The sequence below is a fragment of the Pelecanus crispus genome, chromosome 1 (assembly GCF_030463565.1).
Source record: "Pelecanus crispus isolate bPelCri1 chromosome 1, bPelCri1.pri, whole genome shotgun sequence".
NCBI classification, from domain to species: Eukaryota; Metazoa; Chordata; class Aves; order Pelecaniformes; family Pelecanidae; genus Pelecanus; species Pelecanus crispus.
In genome coordinates, this window is record NC_134643.1 from 9330628 (window position 1) to 9345672 (window position 15045).

Here is a 15045-nt window from a genome sequence, read left to right on the forward strand (position 1 = left end):
GTTGGCATTTGAGAAGCATTTGGACCAGGTGACCTCCAGATGTCCCGTCCATCTTGACTTTTTCTGTTATTCCATCATTTAGATCTTAAAAAAGAAAAAAATTAGTTCAGCCAATTTGATTTTCTTATGCTAGTGTAAGAAAAAATTGTCTTAACTCAAAGGAAATTAGAACTTCCTCACTCCGTGTTCAGATAAGGACCTCTGTTTCTGAAGAAGAAAGGGAAAGAAAAAAGCAACATGCAGCCAGCAACTCAAGTTTAATTCTTTGCTTCCTTTTTCTCTTCTTGTGTGACCTTAAATGCCTTTCTCTGTGTTTCAGATTCCTGCAAATAAAATAGCAAAAATTATAATTTTGTCCCAGTGTTGATGTAAGGGGAAAAAAATAAAAGCTTCTCAGATACCATAGTTAGGGAAACCATGTATTAATAACATAGACAAAAGCAAAGATACATTACTGTATCCCTCCATATAAACACATACCTTTACTTCTAGTGCTGCAAACTTCTGTCTGTGGTTGAAAGCTGGAAAGAGATTGCTTCCCCACAGGGCAGAAAAAGGCAACAGCAGCACTTTGGAACGAAATGTTCCATGCTGGAGAATACAGCATTACTTTCTGCAAATTATGCAGACCTGTGAAACAACAGGTTTATGGAAGTGGAAAGAGATGCCTCTGACTGGCTCTACTTTGTGCCCAAATTGAAATGAGGTTCTGAACTGGCACACTGAAATGAACAGCTCTCAAAGAATACAATATAGTCTTTGACACAGCTCTGCCTCCCAAAATTTTAAAGGGCAATATGAAAGTCTGAGGCAGAACACATTCTACACACAGAAAAAGAGCTGACTCAGACTGGGTAAGAAATAACTTTGCTCTAAGAAATCAGATCAGCTAAAAAAATTGGGTTTGAATACGTTCTTAGCACCTCTGGTTTCAAGGCACAAGTTACCTAAAAGATTTATTGGTGTGATAAATACAGATCTTTATGAGATAGCCAATAATTTGAAACTTGCAAACTCAACTGGAAGAGAACATGTAGCAAAGTATTGCTGTAAAACAACAGACCAGATAAGATTCCACAGACCAGAAAAGGTTCCACATGTGTTAAAGAGCATCTGAATGATAGATGCAAATCAGCCTTAAAAAAGTCACATGGGTCTTTTTCCACCTAAGATCATGCTACCTGCATCAGGACCTCTCTATATAGGCATGAAAGTTTCTGTTTCAAACTCATTTTTCCTTTTAAAAAGTGCTGAGAACACAGCTCTCATTACCATTGGTAGGAGGTGTTGGTGCTATGCATCTCTGAAAATGAGATCACTTATTTTAGGCACCTAAATATATTGACCTAGGCTTCCTTGTGCTACTCTGTAGATGCAAAGCAGCCACATAACTGTCTTAGTTGGTCAATATAATGAGATAGTGGCTGGAAGTAAAAGCAGCACTTGTGAAATTAACCTGCTGTAATCTTTTTTTTTTTTTCCACTGTGCTATAAAATGCTTGCTAAGTATGGCGGATTTATCACTGAAATGTCTAGAGTTGGGGAAATGTTCCAAAGGTCTTAAAGCTTTGCACTGAGGTAAGTAGCCTGTCATAACAGATTTAGCAAGTGATCATGCAAACCACAGGAAAAATACTTACTCTTGCTACAGAGAAAGAATGTCCTATTTACAGGAATGCTGTGTTACTTGCTTTTGGTGGAATTCAGAAGATTCAGTGTCATTGGGGTCCATTAAGCAACACCTTTAAGCATAGCTCCATTGCCAACTCTCACTGCTTTACTAAGGTTGTAATGATATTTGTTGTTTTGTAGAAATACCTGGGTTCATATGAGTCCGGGGAAATTTTTCTTTTGCAGGAAAAAATCCTAAGTGCAAAATTCTAGCCAGCACTGTTGCAGAAGAAAACTTGGAACAGTGGCCTAAGGCAAATATAATTGATCCAAAAGATGTGTGCATATACATATACATGTATGTATACTAATGATGTCAGGAGAAACGTGATTCAGGGTGGAAATTTGATTAAGCAGTTTGTTTAAACAGATTTTTTTTCACTCAGTCGAGACCAAAGAGCCACAATTGGCAGATCCATCTACCAATTAAGATACCTGAACTTCCACCTCATAAGACAGCAAAAGAAGGATGTTTTTTTAATTATGGGGTTTTTTTGGGAAGTAGGGAGGGAGTGATGGAGGGGAGGATGTAACTTTTCTGCCTTGTAATGAGCACAAAGGGTTTTTTAGAGAAGGTAGATTTGAGGGTGTTCTTCTGGGGAAATCTTTTCCTGGCATTTTTCTTGAAGGCAAAACCATGGCTTAGCAGCAAAGACCGCATCTGATTTGGCTGCAAGATGGGTATCCATAGTAGGATGTCTATTTCACTAGAAATAGGCATGAGTGAATGAAGTGGCATTCTGTGTTTAAGATGTAACATTTTTGGCCTGAAATACATTAAACCTGGCTACAAAACCTATAATTACATCTCCTCCTATTACACAGTTATAATTATTGAGGGACTTTGCCATATGTCTTTGTTATGTCAGAAATATGAAAGCTTTGGCATAAAAAATATTATGTATAAGATCACTTAAAAGATTCAAAGGTGTCTCATCATAGGTGCCTCTGGTGTTTTATCGTAGACCAAAAGCACAGTTCAGCGCTGTCAACAATACTACCCACTGATGGAATCCCAAGCCAGCCATTTCAGCTATTAATATGCTGTGTATTGTTTCTACGGAAATATCTCAACACAACACTCTCGTGGGATCATCAAACATATATTGTTTAAATAATGCTTTTATAATATGAAGCTATCAAGTAATAATGAAGCAATAAAAAGATTCTTGTTATAAGTCATGCTAAGGAAAGCAGAAATCAAAAGGCAGGCTGCTGCTTGCACTAAAACACTTGTATAATGTGTGGTTTGCAAAATGTTTATCTTGACAGTTCAACTGCTTCTTTAAGAGAATAAGCAGACAGGAATAAAAGAAGGATCATTTCAAAATACCTTTTTTCTCGTTAAGGGGTTTTGTTCTTAAGGAAGCAGAAGATCATTCAATTATTCTTATAGATAACAATTAGCTACAGCAAGGCTGTACATAAAGATAGCTCCTAAATTAGCACAGAAATCCAGAGGGTTACTAGACAGGCTCCTGCACATCAGAAGAATCCCTAAAATTCCTAGGTAAAACTGGAGTCAATTTCCCAGGGAGGAGTCACTCTCTGAAAGACAGCATTTGAGAAGCAGAGTGTTTTCAAAGGCATTCTTCCCTTCTATGATGCTAACAAATGCCTCTGGTCCACCAGGCCATGGGATGGCTCCATCAGTGACAGCTGAATTATCCATGGGTCACAGGCCCCTTTCATTATTTTCTGCCTCTCTTCACAAGGTCAGTGTCAGGGACACTCTGAACCGACATTTTAGACCTTTGTACATTCTACTCTGTTGTCAAGAACTTGCTTTGCTTGTTCAGAGGCTTTTTTTCAGGTTTAAAGTCATTGCAAGTAAAGGAAGCAGCCTGCTTTTAAGGGAAATATCAAATTTAAAATAAAGCAGTGCTGCAAATCAACAATGGTAGTGACTGTAATTTAAGACTAGGTTGGGAACTTAAGGAAGGAATGAGTTTCCAGCAGAGCTGTAAATATCATCTTAGGTGTCTGATATCAACACATACCATGTAAAGGGATGGTTTCCCAGTGGACAGTCTTGACTATATTGCTGGAAAGAAACAGGCACTGGTCTGGTAACTTACACAGGAAGAAATTAATCTCTTTCATCATACCCATGATAACACCGGCAGAAACTAAACATACCTATACTTAGAAGTCTCTTCACTGGGAAGATTAAGTGTAGCTAATTGTTTTCTGTGATAGCTAAAGTGTCTGCAAAAGCTGAAATATCTGCAAGATATTTGGTCATTGGTCATTGCATTATCAAAATGTCTTCAGATTTGAAGACCAGAATAAGAAAGAAAATAAAACCAGAGCTTTGATCCGGTCTGTATAAGACTGTAGCATCAAAATATCAGCAAAAGTCTCCAGTAAATTAACAGAAATTCATGGGACAATTAGCAGGAAAGAATGGGAAAATGCAAGTACTCCGGTGGTTACAGCATGTAGAAGTCAGGTGATATTCTATACCCACAGAGAGAGTAGAGGGGTATTCCAGCTCTTAGGCTACTTTTTCTTAATAAAAAGAATGAGATATCACTGAATCATTTATATTCGTAAAACTGCATGGTCTACAGTAAATCCTTTTGAAACTGTAAGACACCTTACTGAATATATATTTCTTAATTTGTTTTAAATTTGATTATATTCCATATTCTTGCAATGTGTTGTGCTAATGTGCAATATGGATTTTTTAATTGCATTATATTTGTGTTTCATTTTATTAAATTTTTAATAGCTTTGCTGTTCAAGACATTGGAGACTATTTTTAGCTTTCTAAATGATGATATTAGAAGGTAATGTAATATTAAAGAGTGTCAGGATAGTCCATAAATTGGTTAAGAAACCAGATGGGCAACTGCAACAAACTTTTAAGGGTTTATCATTAGTATGCAGTTCTGTGAACTATCTTCATCAGTCATTGGAAAAGACCAAGAAAGTTTTCACTTCTAAGTATTGTAGCAAAGGCAATTTCCGTATTCAGGCAACCAGATCCTCTTCTTCTTCTTTGTTACCTTTTGTGTTATCTAGAATGACCTTTTTGATTTTACAGCTGTCTCAACTATGAATGTGAGTGAGTGAGATACCATGTAACTCTTTATTCTTTCTTTTTCTTTTTTTTTTTTTTTTTTAATTTGGAAAGAAAATACATATCTCTCTGGTTTTGGGTTAAATGAAAGGATTTCAAATACGCAGCTAGAGCTACAAGAGGATTTGACAATGTCACAAAACCAAAAAGGCAGCCAACTTTCCAGCTCTGTCACCCAACATTTTTCATGCTCACTAAACTGATGAAATATGTATTCACCTTGAGGGTGGGAGACTAGTGTAGGACTAGTTCTGTGTATCAGAGGGTAACAACTCATGTTACGTTCATAACCTTCTGCCACTTTTTGATCAGAGCATCACCTGAGGGTCATTTGAAGGAAAGATTTTATTGTTTTGATACCTCTGTCCACTAACCTGCTGTTTTTGAGATAATGGGAGAGTATTTACACCTTTACCATTTAAGCTTGTGTCCTTTAAGTGGGGCTTATTTTCAGCTATTACTTGTATGACTACTATGGGTAGATAGATTTTACATTCTTGTTTATGTATTCAGCTACAATATTATCTAGGCTATCAGAGGGAAAGGGGAATAGTGATTAAGGATGACTATATGCTTTCTTCTCAATAAATGTAAACAATTACAGGACTGCTTTGTTGCAGGAAACAAGAAAAAGAGAAAGATGAGGGATTTTGTTATTATCAGCATGAAATAATTCGCTTTTTTTGGTCTTTATTTTTGGCACATGACAAGCCTGAACAACATCATTACTAGACTAAATTCACTGAGGTCAGTGTAGAAGAGCTTACTCTCCTAAATTGTGTTTGTTTGGTTGGTTTGGTTTTGGGGTTTTTGGGTTTTTTTGTTTGTTTGTTTTTTGCAATTGGTATTGCCTTAGGCTCTATTTTGCTAATTCATTTAAACCAGAGGTGGTTCTTTTTCTAGGACCACACATTACTCTTAATTATGAAGGCACAGTTTGAACACATTAACCAGTTTTGTAGTAGAGGTGGATATACCCTGTCTTGGTATAGCGTGCATTAATAGTTGTAACAGGTGTTTCTGGAGTTTCATTCTGAGCATTATCTCTGAAAATTCCTATTCACACGTCATATGAGCCTGGACAGAGTATTCTGTTTCCTTCTCTTGGACTGAAATGGATTAAAAATAAAACTGGCCTTTCCTTTGCAGATCATTTTGACACCCTTGTGGCCATTCATTCAGCTTCCAACTCTCTCCTAAACTTGTATTTAGTTAGGAAACTGCATGTTAGTATCTGCAAAATTAATACTGATAATTCATATGAATGAAGAAGTTGAGCTGCAGTTGCTAGTCCCGTTTCTGGCAATAACACTATCAGCTCGAGCTCACAAAACCGGGCAAAGGATGAAACATTGTCCAGCCAGGATCAAATCAGACTTTTCCTCTCAAATGAGAGCATTGAAAGCCCTTCTGGAACATATGATTCATACATCAGTGTTTTCTCATTTTTTTGGTCTTATCGGACACTCCATGGATGCACCTGCAATGTACTTTTGATGCTTATATTGGGATGAGATGATTAATTTCATAGAGATTGCTGATTCTCTACTATAGTCAGTGGCCTTACTAAAAAGGCTTTTAAGCAACTACCTTTGATAAGTGTCTCTATTTTGTAGATATTTAAAGAGAGGTAAGAGGCCTCTGTGCCTGCATCAGAGGCTGTGGCTTAACCTAATATGTTGACTGCCAGAAAACAATTTCAAAAATGAATGCTGTTCACTGGATGTGAACGACTTCTCCCTGTCGAATTGCAGGAAGAATGCAAACAACAAATAGGGTATCCACAGCAACTCCATTAGCTGCAAACAATTCTTTTGTAAGCTTTCATTTTTAATTGCCTTTGTGTCCCTAGCTCCTCCTCCTTCTCCCTCCCTCAGCTTCTAGTTAAATAAATAGAAATGAGAGGTTATACTCTTTTGTTTCTCTGTTTAAACACAGTCAATAATACACCCTCCCCCTTCCTTACCAGCTCTTGAATGCAAATACTTTTGCAGTAGGACTGACTCAGAGTTACCTCTGAGAGATGTGGATTTTGTGATTGCCAGGAGGTCATTACTATGGTAAGTAAAAAACTTGTTTATTTGTTTTGATTGTTCTGTTCTGATCAACTGAAAAATAATAATTAAAAAAAAAATCTGTTGATCTGGGAGCTTATGTGAAATAATGCAACCAAAGCAAAATCAACAGCCTAGTTTAATTACCACTCCAGTCCAACAGAATAGAGGATGAGAATTTTTAACCAAGGATCCATTTGCCAAAAAGTTTCTCTCTCCCAATTCTCCAGCAAAAATGAACATTCACGCCCATGGATGACACCTTACCATGATGCTCAGGCAAAAGCTGGGCCTTAAATAATCTGTGCGTATCCAAAAAGAGCACAGAGTCATTAAAAATTAAATGATCAACCATTTAACAAAAGGAGATTTTTCTGGAAAAAAAAATTTATAAACAAATATTCAGTGTGTGGAAGAGACTTTCTGGCTGAGTACAGGAAGACAGTAATATTATCACAAAATGGGTTAATGAAGAGCCTTGCAAGGATACAATCCAAGAGCTATCCTTATAAAACTTCTGAACACAGATATGAAATGGATTTGAACACAGGAAATGCACTGATGCTTGTGAATGGCCTGTCTGGGTAAGTTTGGCAGTATGCCGAGTTACTGGATGTTAGGTGGGCAGTCCAGAAGACCCTTTATAAGCACAGTCAAGGCTGTCATGGCCTCTCCCAGTGTACCAAGAGAAGGAAGGACTTGACAGAGTGAGAGATTCTTCTTTGATGATGTCACCCCACCTGCTTTCTTTTTATAAAACTATTGATGGGTTCAGCAAAACAGCTCATGAATGATGATAATGGAACCGACATTACCTTAGGAGTAATCTCATAAGCATAAATCTATGTTAACCTTTTGTATCCAGGCTCTAAATTCCCATACTTTTGCAGAGCACCTGTCATCCTTTCATGATATGCCTTGTTGAAATCAACATTAAATAGAGGGCCAAGTCTTTCAACATGTTTTGTAGACAAATGAAACTATGTCAATTTAGACCATCAGCAGGTCTAAACTGACATATCTCCTGATTCCTGTTGCCAAATAATTAATTTCTTATCAGCGGTGATTTTAACAGGCAATCTCCTAAACTGCAATCTGTACTAAGAAGTAGAGGCTTTTCAATCCTTCATGACCTTCCATGGAAAAATACCTCTCACAGCAGTAGGCTCTGGACCTGTTGGCCAACTTAATGCCTGGAATCATAATGTTTGATGAAGTATCTTCTCATCTCAAGAGCAGGCACTTACCTGCATAAATCTCTAATGTAGAGATAAGAAATAGATATATACCCAAATAGGCTTTCTTTGTGAAAGGTCAGCTTTTGAAAGGATTTCCTTAGTCCCTTCAAGCCTCAGCAAAAGATAACTGTTCAGAGCTTGTCTTCTGCTTTCTACTCAATTTAATTAAAGTGTGCTGCTCACTTTGATGAAAATATGTTTCCCTCATGATTAAAAAGCTCTTTTGATTAAATCATTTTGCCTAGACAAGTGGACCATAATAATAATGAAGTAGAATATTTTTGAAACAACTTTCTCACTTGTTAATAAATTGTAATTCAATTCTACATGGTAACTGACTGTTACCCACAACCCTTCACCCACAAGTTAAATATATTCCTGTCACTGGTCAATCTGGAACTCCTTCAAGGTGGATTATAATATTGATCCTATTCTATAGAGAAAGAAAGTGGGAAAATACTAGTCTGAATCAGTGCTAAGAGACTCTAGGTCTCTCAGCTAATCTTGTAATCTGAAATGCAGAAAAGTGCAGTACAAAGAGAGCTGAACTAGGTTGATAGAAGTAATTTCTACTCTAGAAGCTCAATAGTAGCATAAATAGAGTGTTAATCCTGAAAGAATAATCTTGCTGTATGTTTTCTAACCATCTCAGGTCCTTGGTATAATTTTCTCATTTGTGTTGATCTGAGATAACAATGAGCAGAACAAGCTTAGGTCTCTTTTTGTTCAGCTGTGATAGACATATTCCAAGGTACAAAGATGTACAAAGAACATCTTTGGTCTGCTTAACGATACATGAGAAACTTGTAGAAAAACTGGAATAAAACATGTCTTTCTCTAGTTTGATTAGACTCTGCTTTCTTCTTTATTATTTATTAGGAAGAAAGGAGACTACACAAAAAAATTATAATCATGTTCATTCTGCACTAAACTGGAGACACCAATGATGTGGCACTTGGGCTGCTTGTATCATGATGGTCCTTGGGGATGGAAATATTTCCTTTTTAATCAAAATTAGGATCAAAAAATGGTTTCACAGTAAAGAGAAATTGCACCCCTTTCCTTATTTTGTGGGATCAGAGAGGAGGCTGTAATACTTGCCACAAAAAATATCACTTGGGTGACTAAGTATTAAAATTTTTGGCGTCAAAACCTATTGTTTGTTTTTTCACTAAATTTCGCATTCTAAAATTTTTTATAAATTGTTAGTGGTATTTTTGAAAACAACCACAAAATGATTTTTTTTTTTTTTCTGGTCAGTAAAAAGACTGTGGTAAGGAACTCATTTGCTATATTAAACCCAAACTCTCAGACTTAAAGATCTCAGCTCATCTGGAAATTAATGCCTTCCCTAAGCTTGTTTGATCCTGGTGTTTTTGAAGCAAAGGCCACGACATATATGAGTGACAGGCTTTTGCTCCCATGAGGCTTAGCTGAAGTCACCAAGCTGTGACCTGTGCTAGATAAGAGTTAGGTCCTTCAGAAGTAACGGATAATGAAATACCAGGCTGCTGCACCAGCTGACTTCTCTGTTCATCAGCCCCAGTTGAAGGTCAGAAGACAAACCTCAGGTAACAAAAGAGAAAGAAACTCAATCCATCATTTTCCCTCATCACTTCAAAGATGAAAGGAAACAAGGCAAATATTTTGGTGCAAATAATTGTCTAACTGCTGCTAACTGTTATAGTTCTTTTTTTTTCATACTTAGACATACCAAGTAATTGCAGAATCTGCACTTAATACGCATATATTTTTGATATCTAATTGCAAAAGGATAATATATAAAAATGCTCCCTGAGCAAGAGCATATTCATAAAATCTCTTTTAGGCACTGATGGCACAGAAAAAATAGATGGGATTCCAGCAAAATCCTCAGGTCACAAATAAAAGTGACATGAATCAGAAAGACTCTTTTAGCTGAGAAAAGCATGCTGAAGGAGTATTAAATTACAGACATTTTCCAGGAAAAGGTTTATTTAGAAATCTCAGTCTCTCTGAATTGGTCCTGAAAACTCGGTCTTAAACATGATACTGAACTACCTCAGTACATCCCATGCCAAAACTTGTGAAAACTGAGAAACCTCAGGACTTTTGCAGCTCTGTTCTGTGTGGAGCAGCAGGGGATCAGAGACTTCGGAGTAACTGAGATGCTCTCTTGAGACTGAGCAGAGTCAGGTTTTCAGCCTGGATCTGTCACTAATTGACTTTGAGTATGCTACACCCACGTCTTCTGGTTATTTAAATAACAGGTTCCCCAGCAGCTGGCTGAGATTGTCACAGCACAAGGGATCTGAGTACTCTTGCCAGGACACTGAAGCTCCTAAGTGAACCTGGCACAATTACCTACCCTTGACCTGTCAGAGAGGGCCTCTGGATTTTAGGGGGGTGCAGGCTCAGAAATTTGTGCAGGGTCTGTATGCTGCTGGTTAGATGTGATCCTCATTTTATGTGTACTGTGTCTTAGTACTATTAGAAGCTGGGCGTCTGCACATGCAGCTGACATTTTCCTTCACTTACTCGAACACATGCTATCACATGCGGGGAAGCATAATATCTTTTTTCCCCTTAAATTAATAAAATATGTCTCTTTTGCATTGAGATGAATATGCTGGTGGCTGAATATAGTGAAATAGATCAATAATCCTAAAAATGCCTGCACATTTTTAAAAATCTAGTTGATTTTGAATAAGTAATTAATAAATATTGGTCTTATTAGACATTTCTATATATTGTTGTATGCCATGTAGACCTAATATCAACTTATATCAGCATGGGTTAAGATGTATGCTGCCAAAGAGGTAGGACTATTCTTTTCTTTCAGATTCCTTATAAATACATAGTTTATTAAATTTACTTCTTTTCTTTCCCTATACAAAAGCACAGCTTACCTGTTAAGTAATTGTATTTACACGGAAGTGGTCTGACTTCAGTACATGGACATCCCTTCTCTAGTCCTTTCCTTGTGTTGCTTGTCACAGCAGAGAACTAAAGTATCATCTTTGTGGGAGTAAAAATAAATGTTTATTAGGATATTGATTTAAGACCAATAAAATTCTAGATTCCAATCTACTGGATGAAAAACATGTGGTTTCAAAAAAGACATGACAGCCTGCAGAATGTTCTGATACAGCAATAATATCGCCTATACAAATACTCAAGTTAGAGAAATCTTTTAGATTTCTCTTGGTTACTTGGAAAGAGCTAAGGCTCACCTAAGACACAGAAGAACTTCCATTTCAGGTGAGTATGTAATTTCCATGAGAATGTCACGAGCTCAGAGATTTAATTTTCCTTCTTGAAATATCATGCATTACAGAGACAAAATATATCTTCCATATTTGTAACAATACATAGTATGCCTAACTTAACAAAAAAGCTATTTAAAATAACTCAGGTATTCTTCTGTTCTCTCATTCTTTTCACTAAGGAACTTATTCAAGAGTTTTTGATGGTGAAAACTCTTTACAAAAATTAACTTAATTCAATAATATTATGCATAGGAAATCACTTTTGTGTCAATAGTTTCCCAAGAAAGAGAAGCAGAATATGCTTCCAGCTATGTTAATAATTGTGAACTTACAGAATTGTGTTTCAGGAAATCATTTATAAGAGGGCAGTATCAGGAGAGAAAGAAAACTAACCTGCAATATTCCCTTCTTTCCATCTCTGCCTCCCTGAAGAGTAAGATTCCCCGTTTTATTGACACTCAAAGAGGCCTGTTAGTTTGTCCAAAATAAAAGAAAACATTGACAACAAAAGAAAAATTAGAAATTATCTAATATGCCTTACTGGAACACAGTGATTCTGAGTACCTAGGAAACCTATAAATGGCAAGGGATGTAGAAATGTTGCAACATTAGCCTGTCAAATATTTCAGTATTAAAGTTCTTGTTAGAGACTGATCAATACTGGAGTCCTCCCTCTGTAGAGCAGTTTAAAATTTTCTGAATAACTTATTTATCCATGGAAGTGTTTGCAAATCCTGAACATTTTATAAGCTTGCAATATAAAGAGTTAGAATGCAGAGAAAAAGCCACGCTTCTGCAGGGACAGCACCCAGGGGTTTGGAGAGCAGTGCTGGTGTCAGGCTGTTTGCAAATAAACCCACAGCAGCCAGCTCCAATCCTTCATTTTTTTCCCTTAAATAATTCTGCTTTCCTACAAAGCTGCTTTTTGCTGCACCATACCTTGATAATGAAGAATGTTTTAGCCATATAAAAACTGCAAAAAACATTTGTATCACTATTTTAATTTATAAAATGTCACTATCATCTAATACAGGTGGAGGTACAATTGCATATATCTTAGTACAATGATAAAAAACCCCAGTGGACATATAATAGTTTGCAAGCATCCTGTACACTGAAGCTCATTTGCAAAACATATTTGGTTGACATATGCAAAAAATAATTAAATATCTATATACCATAACCAGAAATAAAAACAGGCTAGGAGCAGAGCTGTTATTCACAGCAAAACAAAAGATTATCTGAAGATAATTTCATTCTTTTCCAAAACTACCTTATATTCTGTTCTTTAAGGAAGGGAGCCAATTCTATAGAAAGCTATGATCTAGAAAGGAGTCAAAGCTCATGGTTAAGAAACTACTCTACTTCCTTAGGAGTTGGAAGAAATCAATATAAGGACAAGTGTGTATGAAGAGTATCTGAAAAGGTGTATCTTAAAGCCTTTTCTCAAAATGGAAGGCATCTGGGGAAAAATCTATCTTTTCCTTTTAGCTGCCAATGGAATTAATTGCTGACTTAAAAAAATCTATAATAATATGTCTTACAATATGCACCTCCAGTCCATAGATCAACAGTGAGTAATGGTTTTGTGCTAACTAAGAATGTGCTAATAATAATTTTTATTTTTTTTTTAAAAAGGAGACTTCTACCAAGCAAGCTGTTCACCACAGCATATACTATGGAAATGAGTATGTTCTCAGTATAGCACCACCTTGACAGGAAGAGAGATTTCTATAAAGAGGCTGCCCTTGGTATGCTGAGAGGGTTAGGAATGGGTGGACTGTATATAAAGGGTTGTTACAACTTATTAATGTTTGTCTGAAGACAACTTCAGGTAGTGGGATTTGAAATTAATAGTAGATGTGTTTGTTTTGTTGGCTTGTGGACTAGTGGAGGTGAGAGATCTGAAAGAGTATCTATCAGATACTTAAAGCAAGCATATCTTAAAGAGACAGTCTATGGAAGCTGCCTAATTCTTGTATTTACTGAAGCCTCCATTTTCTCTTTCTGTCTATAACTCAGAGGCACTTTATTTTGAATCATTTGATATAAAATTACATAATGGTTGCTTTTATTTCCCGACTTAATTGGTGGACCAACATTTTCAAGAATGTCATGCACTTATCTGCCACACCTCATTTGCTTTGCTCTTCCTTCTTTATCTGAACTCCTCCATGATTCCTTTCATTTAGATACCTCTGGTTTTTGTCTTTCACCATAAAATATTTGTGTAAGAATAATTCAGAGGTGTGAAATAAAGTTGTTCTAATGGCACAAGCTCTGAGGAACACTCTTCTCTTGCAGCTTTGAGCATTACATGTATTACAGCAGTCCTCTGACCTTCAAAGCTTCTCAGGAAACCAGCAGTCATTAACGTCAGCAGGAGCCTAAGACCTGAATATTTGGGAATGGGGGTTTGACAGACTTGCTTGAGGTCAAGAGATGTTCAGCAGCAGAGCAAAGAATTGACCGTGAATTTTGGAAGGATTGGTGAACAAGAAAATCATCCCTTTCTCTTCATGTAGGTGGGTGGAAAAGACAGAAGATACATCTGGATGGTAGGTATTTGAGGTTATCCACTGTTGAGGATTGTTGTACTGATGCACTGCTATGTATGAGCAGGTATAAGACTAGGCTTTAGGCTAAGTGAGATACTGCCCCTAGTCGTGTTACTGCCAGGGGACTCCCAGGGATGACTTAATGACGGTGCTGACATCCTGAGAGTAGTTAGCAAGCTAGCAAGACACCAAGGCTCACTTGTCATCTTGGTTCATGAGCCTTGACAGACAAAGCAATACTCAGCTTATCTAATTTCAGACATCTATATTATAAACATCGGTACTGGAGTTAATTATTCAGAACATTTTTATACGCAACGAAGTAAAAAAGGCACTTCTGAAGAATGACACTTCTAAGGGTTTTAGACATCTGCCTTGAATTGAGAGGTAATCTGTTTCTTTTCTCTCCACCAGCTGTGAAGAATCTAGACAACTAACTTATGTTATGTACTGCTAGATTTCATCTCGTGAATCTTGCCTAGATGACTACTTCAGATAGGATGCCTAACCTTTGGACTGCTAAGTGCCTGAATTTCACCATCTATGTACAGTGTGGTAGTTCTGTTCTGGAGTGAGGTTGCATAATTGCCCAGGCTCATCCCGAGAGAGGCTGCAATATTAAGGATACATAGACAGGGGTACTTGAGCTAAATTTAGAGTGGAAACACGATATTTTTTCTGAAGACAGTCCTGACACTGGCCATCTTTTATGTTGAAGATATAACTGGACTATTAGAGTGAACCTTGAGAACCTTCATTACAATGAACTGTGCATAGCTGATTTGCACAGAAACCAGACAAGGGTCTTACAATTTTAATCTATTTACAAGCTTTCTTGTTTTTTAGGATTATTTATAGACAGAATCTATTTTAACAAATCATAGAATCACAGTGTGATTGATGTGGGAATGGACCTTTCAGGATTGTCTAGTCCAACCTCCCCTGCTGAAAGCAGATCAGCTAGAGCAAATAACACAGGGCTGTGTCCCGTTGGGGTTTGAATATCTCCAAGCATGGAGACTCAGTACATCTCTGGGTGTCCTGTTCCAGTGTTTGGCCATCTTCACAATAAAAAGGGGTTTCAGTTTGTGTTCATTGTCTCTTGTCCTGTCATTTGGCACCTCTAAGAAGAGTCTGGCTCCCTCTTTACTCCCCTTCAAACAATTTTTAGTTATACAGATTGATAAAATC